Below are 15,153 nucleotides of genomic sequence, written 5' to 3'. Positions count from 1 at the left end.
TCAGTGTCTCATTTGGATTTCATAATTTGGAAATCCAGATTTTCACTCGGGCAGCCCTTCCAAAAACCAGGATGTCCGAGTGAAATCTGGACAGTAGGCAACCCTAGATCAGTCTCTGGCTAAACCTATTATGTATAGCTAAGCACATTATAAAGAGACTGCTAAAAGCTAATTTGGGCAAGATTACAGCTAGGAAGAGACATTGGAGTCTAACAATCATATACAAAGCTTATTACTGACTCTGAGGGGCAGATTTATCAAGGGTCTAGGTGAATATTCAAAAGAAAAAAATTTGACTTTCAAGCTATTTTTGTGTACTTTGGCTAGGGAATGGTCCAAATTTGATTCGAATTTGAAAAAAATGTGAAAATTAGAATATCGAAATTCATCATGTACTGTCTCTTTAAAAAATTGACTTCGAGCATTCGCCATGTAAAACCTGCCTAATGGCTGTTTTAGCCTATGGGGGACCTCCGAGAACCTATTTGGAGTCAATTGGTGAAAAGTTTTTTTTGGAAAAACTTTGAATAGAATTCAATTGCGCTATTAATTCTATTCGTATGAGTCGAATTCGGCCGTTTGATCGAAAACGGACCTATTCGGCCAAAAAAAAACTTCAACTTAATTTCGGTTGGTCTTTTTGAATTTGAATTTCGAAGTTTTTCAAATTTGAAATTTAACCTTTGATAAATATGCCCCTGAGAGTTTGTCAGATGTTATTGAAGGGATATTAGGCTGCAAGATATAATGGTGATAAACTGGCTGGTAGTGGATTAAATGATTCTGCTGTGTTAGTTCAGGCAAAGCAACCAGACAAGCACAGGAACTTCTGCTACATTTATTACAACATGGCAGGTAGGTGTGGCCTGTCCCATTATTGCTCTCAGCTTAGACAGGAAGAGGAAACAGGAACAGGTTTGAATCATAAGACAATGGCAAAACAGCAGGAATGCCCTTAACCAAAATGGCCACACAAGCCGATTACTACAATAAGAATAGCCATATCACCTAAAATGATTATATTTATATAAGTTTTGCATACTTTTCTTTCTCTACAATCATTATAAGTGCAGCATTATATTTCTCAGCCTTTTGTAAAAACTTCCATTTATGAACCTGTAGTGTTTAACAGCAGCTCTTTTAGGAAATGTTTGTTCATGTTTATTACTATGCAGCACAGGGGACATTAGAGGCACCTCTATATCAGGCCACATACTATGCCTTAGGGATGATGCAGCATGTGGAGCAGAGCTGGAACTTCTCATCTTGTTTGTTATATGGCAATAAGCTTTGTTCTTATTGGTTCAGGAATGTGACTGACAGTGTTGCTTCACAGAATAGTTATTTTATCTGTTTTGTGAAACAAAACTTTCATTTTGTGGAAAGAATGAATCCTTAGGGATGATGCAGCATGTGGAGCAGAGCTGGAACTTCTCATCTTGTTTGTTATATGGCAATAAGCTTTGTTCTTATTGGTTCAGGAATGTGACTGACAGTGTTGCTTCACAGAATGGTTATTTTATCTGTTTTGTGAAACAAAACTTTCATTTTGTGGAAAGAATGAATCCTGTACTATAAAATCTTGCTTTCTGTCACAAATATCTATTTTGTCATTCAAATCTAGCGTGACATGCACTAGTTACTTACACTATTATATATTGTGTCCAAGTTTATTTTACATAATTCATTCTGTAAGTAACTTTGCACATAAGTGAGTCTGTTACATGGAGGTTATACATTTGTGAGACCATAGATTTTGAGATTTTTAAAAGATCAGATCCTCATCGTGAGACCACGATCTTCTCAGAACGATCGTACGAATTGTCCATCAACTAAAAAGACCAATTTGGCAGGAAAACAAAGGGGAGCTGCTTGGCCCTGCAAACATAGATAGATTGCACTGGGACCGACCAAGATTTTTTGACCTGGCCCATCAATTTCCTGACAGATGTCGGACGAAAAATCTTAAGATGTACGATCGTTCGAATCCCACTAACCGCACGATAATTTCGAAGGATTGGTCGGACTTCCCTAAAATCGGTCGTTCGGCAAAAAGAATCGTCGCGTCTATGGGGAGCTTAAGTCTTTTGTATATTTTTTTATCTGTGTATGGTCACAAATACTTATGTATCATGAGAGACATTAATTCTGTGTATTAGGGATAGTTTTGTATACAGAATGTATTTGGGACAAACGGCACCCCATAGATTCTACATTCTGCAGCATTCTGTCTGGGGAAGCACAAGAGCGGTTAGTAAAGCTATGCACTAACTTCCTGCTCATTCCCCTGCCCCTAGACAATAAACAAGAGGGGGAGATAAGCGGGCCCTTGGGCACGATTGCCCAGAGACCCCATAGGCATCAACAGGTGCATGTGGAACACATGCCTGCTGCTGCTACACCTTCCCGGACCCCTAAGACTCGCTACTCACAAGATCCTGCAGAAGATGAACACCTTCAAGATCGTGGGGCCCTCCAGCCTCTTCTGCAACCGACTTCAACCATCCTTCACCCAGGTTAGTGTAACACACACAAGTACACACACACATTTACACTCACACACACTCACATACATTTTTGGGGGATCATGGAGATTTCACACATTCACAACACACACACACATACTTGCACACACAACACACAATTTGCCTAGTCTACACACATATATACACACTTACACAATTTTATAGCTTGTTTTATTTTTACTGTCATTGTTACTGTATCATGCATTCTATTACCTGAAAAAACATGTTTTAATTAGGGATGTAGCGAACTGTTCTGCGGCGAACTTGTTTGCGCGAACATCGGCCAATAGGCGTTCGCGTCAAAATCGTTCGACCATTCGACCATTCGATCGCTAAAATCGAACGATTTTCGTTCAATTCGAACGAAAATCGTTCGATCGAACGATTAAAAATCCTACGATCGTTTGAATCGAACGATTTTCGGATGTTCGAAGTTCGCAAACAGTTCGCGAACTGTTCGCATTTTTTGCCGGTGTTCGCGAACGGCGTTCGCGAACACATACTCGGCGGTTCGCTACATCCCTAGTTTTAATGCCATTGCGAATAGTGTATTTGCTAATTGCACTGCACAATACTTTTTGTATGTTATTTCGGTCATTATATTGCAATTTTGGTGATTTCGAATCATTTTTACCATCTTATTGTGTTTAGCTATTTTATTGCATTTTCAACTTTGCGTAGGCATTGTTCACTTATTTCTGTCCATAAAACCTATTTGGCCATGCTAAAATATACAAATTTTGATTCTGACTGCTGATTACGCTAAGCGGGAAAAAAAGCATTGATTTTTGTGGTTTTGTTGGATTTTAGTGATTTTATACAATTTCGCTCTGTTCTTTGTTACTTCATTTTGCCCATGGAAATTGTGTCTGCTATATATCCATTTGGGGGTCTCTGTGTGCGACATAGTATGGTAAATCTACACATATTGAGCATCAAACTGTTCAGTAGACCCATATTGTTCATGTAACCCTTTCGACACCCCTTTGTCTGTGTTATACTCCACGTGTGGCGCTTACCTGATGACACGGGACCAACCTGAGCCACTCCGCAGTGGTATTGGGAGAGACTGGGTACCTGGTACTTACTAGCGCAGTGTCTCCACCTAGTGGGATCCGGGAATGACCTACGGTTGGCCTCACTAGGAATACAGTAATAACCCACACTTTTGGTTAAACTAAATAACAGTTTATATAAAATAAATGGGCACCTAATACATGCAGCACTCCTAGCCGGTGGCAATAGGGCCTCACTAACTAACTTGCTAGCGCAATCTGTCTAGCTAACTAAGAAAAAAGGTAAAGTCCTTTAATATCCTGTTTATCTTCAGTGCTCTTTAGGGTACTGTCCCTTTAACCAGGATACTCACAAATCCTCTTTGGATACTTCAGAGGTCTCTTCAGGTGAATCCAGCACAGTCAGACATACAGTGAGACTAGCAGCCCCTTTGGATGCTCAGATAGGAATCTCCTGCTGGTTGTTCCTCCAGTCTGGATTCCTCTCACACTCTCTGTCTCTCCAGGCACAGTATGTGGCTTCCCTGTGCAGCCTGATCCAAATGAATACTTGTGCTGCAGCCTCTCAGCTCTCAGGTCCCACCAGCAGCTCTCTTGTAGGGATGTAGCGAACCGCCGATAATGTGTTCGCGAACGCCGTTCGCGAACACCGGCAAAAAATGCGAACAGTTCGCGAACAGTTCGCGAACTTCGAACATCCGAAAATCGTTCGATTCGAACGATCGAAGGATTTTAATCGTTCGATCGAACGATTTTCGTTCGAATCGAACGAAAATCGTTCGATTTTAGCGACCGAATGGTCGAACGATTTTGACGCGAACGCCTATTGGCGAACGTCGCGCGACGTTCGTGAACTTGCGGCGGACGCGAACAGCCGATGTTCGCGCAAACAAGTTCACCGCAGAACAGTCCGCAACATCCCTACTCTCTTGCTTCCTTCTCTGTCCACCATGTGGCTCTCTATGCCAGGCTTTCTTCTTTTGCCAGTCTCTGTGACTTCCATTTCCTGCCAGCCACTCCTTAGCTGCTGTGTCACTTCCTGTTGCACTGAATAGCTGGTTGCTAGGTAACAGAACACAGACACAGGCTCTCTGCCCTTACAGGGATAAGCGCAATGATTTTGCACGGATTCCCTACATTCATATTTAGGATGCCTTTTGCTGCTACGTGGGGTATATAATGGGGTAAAATGCAAGCTTTGTGACTATTTTCAGAAATTTCAATAAAATAGGTATGTTCAGCTTAGCTTTGTGCTTTGGTAGTAGTTTGCAGTAGAATGATGTAATTACCTGCTTAAGATTCATCAGAATGTGTACTTTTGTAAATTATATGGTTTTCTATGGTCTCCATACTGTTAGGGGGTCTCATGGCACATAATACACATACCGGGTGCTTATACTAAATCTATGCATATTGGACATCAAACTGTTTATTAGACCCCATGTGTTCATATTTCGGATGCTTTATGCTGGTAGGCTACGAAATGTGGGCTATATAATGGGGTAAAATGCAAGCTTTGTGATGATTTTCAGAAATTTCATAAAAACCGTTATGTTTAGCATAACATTTGCAGTTTGGTAGTTTGCAGTAGAAAGACATATTTACCCGTTTCAGATTCGTTGAAATATTTACTTTCGCAATATATATTGTTTTCTAGGGTCGCCATACTGTTAGGTGGTCTCATGGCACATATTGGGTGCTTATATTGTCATAGTCATACATGAGAATTCATATGTATTATTTGGATTTGGGGCTCTCTGTATGCCACATATGTAGTTTGGTAAATCTATGCATATTGGGCATCAAACTGTTTAGTAGAGCCCCCAAATTCATATTTAGGATGCTTTATGCTGGTAATGATTCATGGATGATACAATGCTGGAAAGTTGAAGCTTTGAGGCAATGTTCGGGTAATTCACCAAAACCGCCAATTTTGGGAAAACCTTGCGACAAGTTTGGAGCCGAAAGGCATATATATATATAATACACAAAAGCCATGAATATCCTGTAAATTATATCCTTATAAACGGTGAGTAGTGATGTCATCAGTTATAAACGGTGAGTAGTGATGTCATTTCTGTCACATGACTCACTAAAATTTGTGTATTATAATAAATAAAGTACCCCCAGTTGTAAAATATGTGGATATTAGAAGTTATCTCGGAGTTCCATGACCTGTATAAAAACACTCGGCCTTCGGCCTCGTGTTTTTATATGGTCATGAAACTCCTCGGTAACTAATAATATCCTTATATTTTACAAGAGGGGGTACTTTATTCACTATATGTATACAATGCAGTCAATGTGTTGATTCTTCATTAGCTGAAGTTGCCCACAGGACTGTTTGTATGCACTAACTTCATTTTGGAGCCTCTAAATGCCAGATACTTTGGGCACAATGGGCATCAAACTGTTTGGAGGACTCCTGGCAATCATATTTAGGGTGCTTTTCATTGGTATATCTAAATTATGCTGTTTTCTGCCTTAGTGCTTTCAAAATTCTTAATGTATGGCCGGTTGTTTTTGCTGTACAGAAGTCCTAAATCTCCCTAAAACTATACATATCTGATATTGGCATGTTTGAGAGACACGAGGCTTTCCAAATCAGTTGAATTTTCATGCATAAAATCAAATATGGTTTTTTTGGTATAAATTCATATATAATGAAAAATAGGAATTTTAAATTTTTTTGGTATTTAGCGCTATAAATCTTTTTGCAGAGGTGGAAATACATGAAAATTCAGGCAGATTTAAAAAGGTCAGGGGTGTTATAGTCTGAATAAAAAAGTACTCCAACTCAGACCTGCTGAGTTCATGTAGAAGTCAATGGCAGATGTCTCGAAGATATCCTGATCTGCCCTGGGTTTCGTGCAATAATCTGAAGATTTTTGGAGATTTCGGGCATCAAATCCAAAAAAAATTCATACAATTCGAATTGTTTCATGTTTATTGAGTTTTTCCTTGCACAGGAAATTTAATTAATTGGAGAGGACAGGTGTGCGTGTGCAACTTCTTGCCTAAATCTGTTCTGAATTCAACATAAAAATGCCTTAAATAATCTAAAAATATTATCCAATTTAACAACCATCATGAGAAATCAGGAATACCTGTAAATAAATGCAAGAACTCTATGGAAAGAAGGGGTTTCATTCAATTTTATCAGCCTCTCAATGAGGTCCAATCAATCTTGCTCTTGTACTTCAGACATGAACCAGTATCTGAATTCCTAAAAGATAATTTTCTTGAATCAAAGTATGAAATATATGGGTCCTTCATCTATCACCTAAAATTTTATAGAAACAGGTGTTACCGTATTCCTAGATGGCCTCATTTGTGGAACAGCACTTATTTCCACTAATACCATTTAATATAGCAGCAGTGAATTGAATGGGACAATGGAATAGTAATCCAGGTGCAGAGTTGCTTTGTTTCTAGGATAAAATGATAAAAATCAGTTGATATCAAATGAACTTTTTGGCCATTTTCCAACCATTACAACAGAATCCACTAATAGCAAGGAGTGATCTTAGCAACACTGGTATTACATTGATGTCTTTTTAAGTTGCTGAAATCAATGCATGGCTTAGTGATTTGGTTTTTAAAACCAGTTTTTGAATTTGTGCTGGATACTGAACTACTTGGTGGTGAGCCTTCAGACAAGGAGCTGTTTGGGTGCAATAAGGAACTAGACAATTGGGTAGACTGGAAATCGGGAAAAGGACGGGAAAGTGTGTCTGGAGATGGACTAGTGGGCACAGAAACAGGACAGACAGATGTGGGAGTCGCAAGGACAAAGTTGCCACAAGAAAACATTCCCATTGATGTTAAAGGGATACTGTCATGGGAAAAAATTTTTTTTTCAAAATGAATCAGTTAATAGTGCTGCTCCAGCAGAATTCTGCACTGAAATCCATTTCTCAAAAGAGCAAACAGATTTTTTTATATTCAATTTTGAAATCTGACATGGGGCTAGACATTTTGTCAATTTCCCAGCTGCCCCTGGTCATGTGACTTGTGCCTGCACTTTAGGAGAGAAATGCTTTCTGGCAGGCTGCTGTTTTTCCTTCTCAATGTAACTGAATGTGTCTCAGTGGGACATGGGTTTTTACTATTGAGTGTTGTTCTTAGATCTACCAGGCAGCTGTTATCTTGTGTTAGGGAGCTGTAATCTGGTTACCTTCCCATTGTTCTTTTGTTTGGCTGCTGGGGGGAAAAGGGAGGGGGTGATATCCCTCCAACTTGCAGTACAGCAGTAAAGAGTGATTGAAGTTTATCAGAGCACAAGTCACATGACTTGGGGCAGCTGGGAAATTGACAATATGTCTAGCCCCATGTCAGATTTCAAAAATGAATATAAAAAAATCTGCTTGCTCTTTTGAGAAATGGATTTCAGTGCAGAATTCTGCTGGAGCAGCACTATTAACTGATTCATTTTGAAAAAAAATTTTTTTCCCATGACAGTATCCCTTTAATGCATTTGGAGCAAGAAAAATTGTCGCTCTCATAAAAAATTGTCCCATGTAAAAAAAAGTTTGACGCCTATTGACTTCAATGTTTCACAAATTTTTCAATGTTTCCGGATTTGCTCATCACTACCATTGATAGATGTGGATGCTGGGATGAGCAACAGCTGCATTGTTGTGCTTATGCAAGTCAATGCTATTAACTTAAATGCTTTTGTCAATTGGGAATCCTCTGTGAATGAACTTTTCCTCAAAATGATGGTTACTGACTTACATGTATCAGGCACTAGCCCCTTCCCATAACACATGCAGTATCATTCCAGAGCTGATGCAATTCACACCCACATTCAGGGCCGCCATCAGGGGGGGACAGGGGGGACAAGCGTACCGGGCCCGGGCATGAAGGGGGGCCCGGCAGCGCTGCATTTTTTTGAAGATCCGCGCCCCCCTTACGAGCGCCCGAGCCGTACGTCTTGCCTCTTCAGTGCCGAATGCGGAAGTGCCGAAAAGCCGAAGCCGATGCGACGAAAAGACCCGAAGTCACGGAAAAAGCCGAAGTCACGAAGCGCCGAAAAGACCCGAAGTCACGAAAACAGCCGAAGTCCTGAAGCGGTGAAAAGACCCGAAGTCACGAAAGGAGGCGAAGTTGAAGTACTGAAGCCATGAGTTCAATTCTACTGAACACCAGTTTGTGTTTTTTTTTTTTTAATCCCCTGGCCACCAATGTATTATTTTAATATTCTATAGGCCCCTGCCACCAATCTTTTTTTTAAAACTTTTGTTTTTGGGGCCCCAATTTTTTTTTTAACTCGTAAGGGGCCCCTTGCCACCATTGTTTTTTTTTGGGTTTTTTTTTTTAAAAAAAAAATTAATTTTCTTTTTGGTGGCCCCAAATTTTTTTAACTTGTAAGGGGGCCCCTGCCACCAGTTTTTTTTTTTTTTTCAAAAAAAAATTTTTTTATTTTAAATTTTTTTTGGGGCCCCAATTTGTTTTTAACTTGTAAGGGGGCCCCTGCCACCATTTTTTTTTTTTTCAAAAAAATTTTTTTTTCTCCAAATTTTTTTTTTGGGGCCCCAATTTGTTTTTAACTTATAAGGGGGCCCCTGCCGCCAATGTTTTTTTTTTTTTTTCAAAAAAAAATTAATTTTTTTTCAAATTTTTTTTGGGGCCCCAATTTGTTTTTAACTTATAAGGGGGCCCCTGCCGCCAATGTTTTTTTTTTTTTCAAAAAAAAATTAATTTTTTTTCAAATTTTTTTTTGGGGCCCCAATTTGTTTTTAACTTAGAAGGGGGCCCCTGCCACCAATGTTTGTTTATTTTTTAGGTTTTTTTACATTTTTTTTTGTTGGGGCCCCAAGTTTTTTTTAACAGGGGGCCCCTGCCACCAATGTTTTTAAAAAAAAAAATTTTTAATTTTTTTTTTTTGGGGCCCCAATTTTTTTTTATAAGGGGGCCCTGACCATCAATAGCTTTTTACAACTTGTGTGGGGGGGGGTTACTTTTTTAGCGCTGATGTCTGTGTGGTCTTTTAACTGCGATGTGGGCGGGATATGGGGCGGAGCTTGGTCGTCAGTGTGGGCGGGGCCCAGGGGGCCCCAAAAATTTTGTTGTACGGGGCCCCGTGATTTCTAATGGCGGCCCTGCCCACATTAATACAATAAAAACAAGGCTGCAAAGTTTACTGGTAGTTAATGGAATGCACTTCAGGGGGGAAGAAGAACATTCTAGTCCTTAACAGCACCTGTCTCAGAATTGATCCTGAACTGTCCCGTTTCACTTCACCAAAAAATATGCCACCATATAAAATTTCGCAAAATGGTGACATTTAGGGGTCATTTATTAAAATCGGAATGTTAAAATCTCGAGAAAAAAAATCTCGAAGAAAAGGAATTTTTCCCTAGAGGTCAATGGTAGAGACACCTATATCAATTTAAAGTTTTCATGGTCTGCACTGGGTTTAGCCTGAAAATCAGACTTTTTCTGGGTTTTTGGGCAAAAACTCAAAAACTTTTGGGAAAAAAGCCCTAAAAATTTGAGCAATTCCGGAAAAAGCCTGAACATTTTTTATCGAGTTTATCCAATTAAATCAAGTTTTTTTAAAAATAAATAAGCTAGTTGTGTTTTTTTAAAATAAAATATGAGATAAATTCAGATTTTAGTAGATAGCCCCCTTAATGAAACATTTACTAATGCATTGGTGTCAGTGGCTGGTTTTCCTGGTATTTTTCCAGCACACAAACCACAATTTTTTTCAGTGAAACAAAATCCTAGATACAGATTTTTAAAGGCCTCAAATATTGTTTCTTGGAAACATCTTTTCCAGGAAAGATCATAATTTTTAACGTCTTTATCTGGTCAGAATCTCACAATTTCAAGTTGTGACACCATCCCAACTGTGAGTAGCAAAATGACAAGACTTTAACTTTATCTAAACGTCAACTGCCATATTGTCCAGCACATTCTGTAGTGAATGCCTGTTAAGCTTTGATTCCACAATATTACAGTGTTTAGTGCCATTTATGCATGTAGGCACATCATATCTCTAATGTCAGATATACAAAAAGGACCAGGCCCAAAACTGTCCCTTTTGGTGTCTGCTTGGAACTGTGCAGTGTATGATTTTTTAGGAGCAAGTATGCTGGAGTTATTGCGACTCTGTGTAAAGGCAGAAGTAGGGATGGGCGAATTTTTTTGCCTTGTTTTCACCCTGCATAAAAAATAAAAATTAATAGACTTTAATGGGTGAAATTTTGGCGAAACTAAAAGGGTCAAATTCGCCCAAGCCTAGGCAGGAGTTGTTTGGAAGCAAGGAAGCTAGGCTCCCTGGTCTCAGCTCTGCTTCCACCTGTAGCAGCCGCCTTTCACTTCGAGATGAGCCCTCCATTAATCGGATGCCAAGAGGTCTTAATAAGAGAGGAGCCAAGCAAGAGTTCTGGATGAGCAAAGGGGCACAATTGTTTACCAAGGATTTAGTAGGATGGAAGGTCACACAACTCAGGAGGAAACAAACAGAATAGCGTGGTCAGACAGGCTGGGTTGGTACAGGCAAAGTTCAAGCAACGTCACACAGGCAAGAAAAAACAAAAAATCAGAATGCACACACTTCAGCAATTGTGCTAAAACTTAAGTGGTTTATTTGAGATCTCCACACAATGTTTCGGAGGTACATACTACCCCTCATACACATTTATGGATGGTGGTATTGTGGGTTTTTTTGTAAATGAGGCTTTGCATGTTTATTTGACATATTTATGGGTTTTTTCTCAGGTAAGTTACATTAAGCAAGCAACAATACACAGATACACAATGGTATGTTTAAGAAACACAAAAGCAATTTACATATACAATGGGGTTTATATAGTGTTTATATGAATACTATACAACATCAAATGTCCTTTGGGGAAAATACACAACCATCTCAATGTTCAGTTCTCATTTTACATTTCAAGGATTCCCATTGTGTAGGTTTATGACCTTTTCTACTGAGGGCTAGTTACTCCATGGTGCCCATCTTGTGACCACTTTTTTTCAGGAGAAGAGGCGGATTGGGGTCTTTCCATTGGATAGTGATAAGCCATCTAGCATGAAGTAGTACCTTAGTGGCGAGAGGGACTAGTGTTTTTGGCACTACATGGTGAGTTCCCACTCCTGGCAGGTGAGCGAGAGAATTGGCTTGGGATTTACTGTCTGCTTCTGAAGACAGATGGCTCAGGATGCCTTGTCAGTATGGTTGCATGCTAGGGCATGACCACAGGGTATGAAGCAGGGTGCCAGGGGCCTTGGGGAACCTAAGACATAGAGGTGATAGTGCAGGAAACATCCCATTAGGTTTACTCCTAGTGTAGTATGCTCAGTGTACTAAACAGAGATGGAGCAGTCTGTTTATTGAGATGCTCGAAGGGCTGTCTAGTGATTCCTGCCACCTTGCCACTTAACCAGGGTATTCTTTTAAATAATTTTATTGGCATTTATATTAAACCACAATATATCACAAAAGAATTATCTAAAATGTAATAGTTGCAACTAAGAACACATGGAAGTGCCTTACAATTTTAAATAATAAAATAATTTTATTGGCATTTATATTAAACCACAATATATCACATAAGAATTATCTAAATGTAATAGTTGCAACTAAGAGCACATGGAAGCGCCTTACAATTTGACACATCCAGTAATTTTACTTGCCCTTCTCCTTTATAGTTTATTTCCTGTCCTAAATATTCCTGAAACTCCAATCAGATGACAACAATGTGGTTGTAGAATAAGTCTTCTATTATGACCTTTGGTTTCTGTTTTACCATCTGAAGCAATTATAATAAAAAATAAAAAAAACTCCTCCGTTAATTCATAATAGAATATCCAGTCAAGTGTAAGTGGTATTGTGTGTAAAACTTGCGGTGTACACGAATAGCTAAATGTGCACAGATTCTGTTGTACCCAGGGGCGCTCCGCCAATGAGGCGAGCTGAGCCGCTCGCTTCAGGCGGCAGCGCCAGAGAGGATTCCAGGGGCGGCAAAAAGCCGCTCCTGCACCTTTAAGAGCCGAATTTCCGTTTTTTAAACCGGAAATTCGGCTGCGCTATTGCGAGAGAGCGCAATTGCGCTCTCCGCAATCGTGTTCCTGCCTCCCCTCCCGACAGGTAAGTCGTGCGGGGGCGGAATTGCAGGAGCCGCCTCAGGCGGCTCCTTCCCCAGAAACGGCGCTGGTTGTACCACCTTAGGTCAGACACAATTATTGTAATTCATGAGCCACAACAGGATCTGTACAGTTTTAGCTATTCGTGTTCAAAGCCAGTTTGCACACAACCTGTAAATGTGCCGTCAGTCAAAAAAGAACACATTTGCTAAGGATTTATTTGATAACCCTAATAGAAACCCATTTATTAAGAGCTTTCCAGATTTCTTCATTCCTAAAACTGTATATGATGGGGTTGAATAATGGTGTAACTGAAGTGTATATAAGAGAGATTACTTTGTTCATATTTAATGAAGGTCCCTTGGATGGAACTATATATTTAGTGATGATTATTCCATAATACATGGAGACCACTGTGAGGTGTGAGCTACAGGTGGAGAAGGCTTTCTTTCTCCCAGTGTTGGAGGAGATCCTGAAGATGGAGAGTGAGATGATGATGTATGTTGTAACAATGAACAAAAAAGGTATCAAAGCAACAGGTATAGTGATGAATGTTATTAGTCTTTCCAAAACAAACACATCTGAGCATAACATTTTAAGAAGAGGAGCAATATCACAGTAAATGTAGTCCAGGGTATTGCATCCACAGAACCCTGACTTTGAGATTGTAATAGTGACAGGAAGCATACATAATACAATTTCCAAGCAACACCAAATAACCAGATGAAGACAATGCTTATTGGTCATTATGATGACATAGTGCAATGGTTTACAGATGGCCAGGTATCGATCATAAGCCATTATTGTGAGTAGAAGACATTCAACTCCAGTGAAGAAACCAGATACAAAATGCTGAGTTACACAGGCAGAGACAGACATGGGGTTCCCATCTTTTAATAAGGTACAAAGTAAATTAGGCCCAACACTTGTAGAGAGTAAGATATCAGTTGCAGAGAGATTACTCAGGAAGAAATACATGGGAGACCTAAGGTGGAGACTTCTCAAATACAAAGCAATAAATATGAAGTTTACGCTCAGTATCATAATGTATATCACAAGACATATAGAGAAGAGCAGCACCTTGAGGGGATGAGTAGTAGAAAATCCCACCAGAAGGAATTCTGTTATTTTGCTTTGGTTGCAAGTCCTTATGGTATTCATTGAAAACTTATGGTGAGTAGATCTAGCAGAGCACCTGTTAAGAGAGCTGGTCATGCAAATTAAAATAAAAACACCACTATAGGCCTGAAAATATAAAATATATAAGAAACCCTCCCTAAAGTATGTAAAAAAGAGCTACTTTAAAAGGCTCTGGAAATATGACTGCCCCGACCACGGCATGTCCATTCAGTCAGCTCCGTGTGCTCAGCCACCAGCGTTCCGGCTGTAATATGGATCCAAATGAGCAATGCAGGCGGCAGTCTGGATGAATATGAGGAGGTTTATTGTAGCATTTCAAGGTAACAACATTCATACCCTAATAGGCTGGCCAACCCTATACAACAAAGGTCTGAGTTTACTTTTTTCTCGATTTGAGTAAAATAAGGTGAAAAAGACGCGGAAAAGTCAGAATTTATTAACAATTTTTTTTAAAAAAAAACTTTTCAGGTTAATGTTTATGAGGTTGAATCGAAGTCAATGGGAATATTTTTTGACATCTATTAATTTCCCCAATTTATTAAAACATTCGCGATTTTCAGCCCCCTTAAAAAATGAATGGGACAATGATTTCAATGATGAAAAAAAGAGCTTGGGATTTTGTCACATTTTTTGTTAATAAGCAAATGTTCAAGAAAAAGTTTGAATCTTTGGTGCACGCATTTTTACTTCTCAACCCTGACATTGCTGATATTGCTACCCACTGTAACACTGCTCACAACAGCCTCACATTCCTGACTACACCTTTGCCTTAGGCTGATGTTCCAGTAGCACAACACTGGAACTAGAAAGGTCTGCCTAACAGTGTTGTTTTTCAGTGTTTGACACTGTCTTAAAGGGATACTGTCATGGGAAAAAACATTTTTTTCAAAGTAAATCAGTTAATAGTGCTGCTCCAGCAGAATTCTGCACTGAAATCCATTTCTCAAAAGAGCAAACAGATTTTTTTATATTCAATTTTGAAATCTGACATGGGGCTAGACATTTTGTCAATTTCCCAGCTGCCCCTGGTCATGTGACATGTGCCTGCACTTTAGGAGAGAAATGCTTTCTGGCAGGCTGCTGTTTTTCCTTCTCAATGTAACTGAATGTGTCTCAGTGGGACATGGGTTTTTACTATTAAGTGCTGTTCTCAGATCTACCAGGCAGCTGTTATCTTGTGTTAGGGAGCTGTTATCTGGTTACCTTCCCATTGTTCTTTTGTTTAGCTGCTGGGGGGGAAGGGAGGGGGGTGATATCACTCCAACTTGCAGTACAGCAGTAAAGAGTGATTGAAGTTTATCAGAGCACAAGTCACATGACTGGGGGCAGCTGGGAAATTGACAAAATGTCTAGCCCCATGTCAGATTTCA

The sequence above is a fragment of the Xenopus laevis genome, chromosome 3L (genome assembly GCF_017654675.1).
Source record: "Xenopus laevis strain J_2021 chromosome 3L, Xenopus_laevis_v10.1, whole genome shotgun sequence".
Lineage (NCBI taxonomy): Eukaryota > Metazoa > Chordata > Amphibia > Anura > Pipidae > Xenopus > Xenopus laevis.
The sequence above is the reverse complement of the archived record's forward strand: the minus strand, read 5'-3'. Positions refer to the sequence as shown.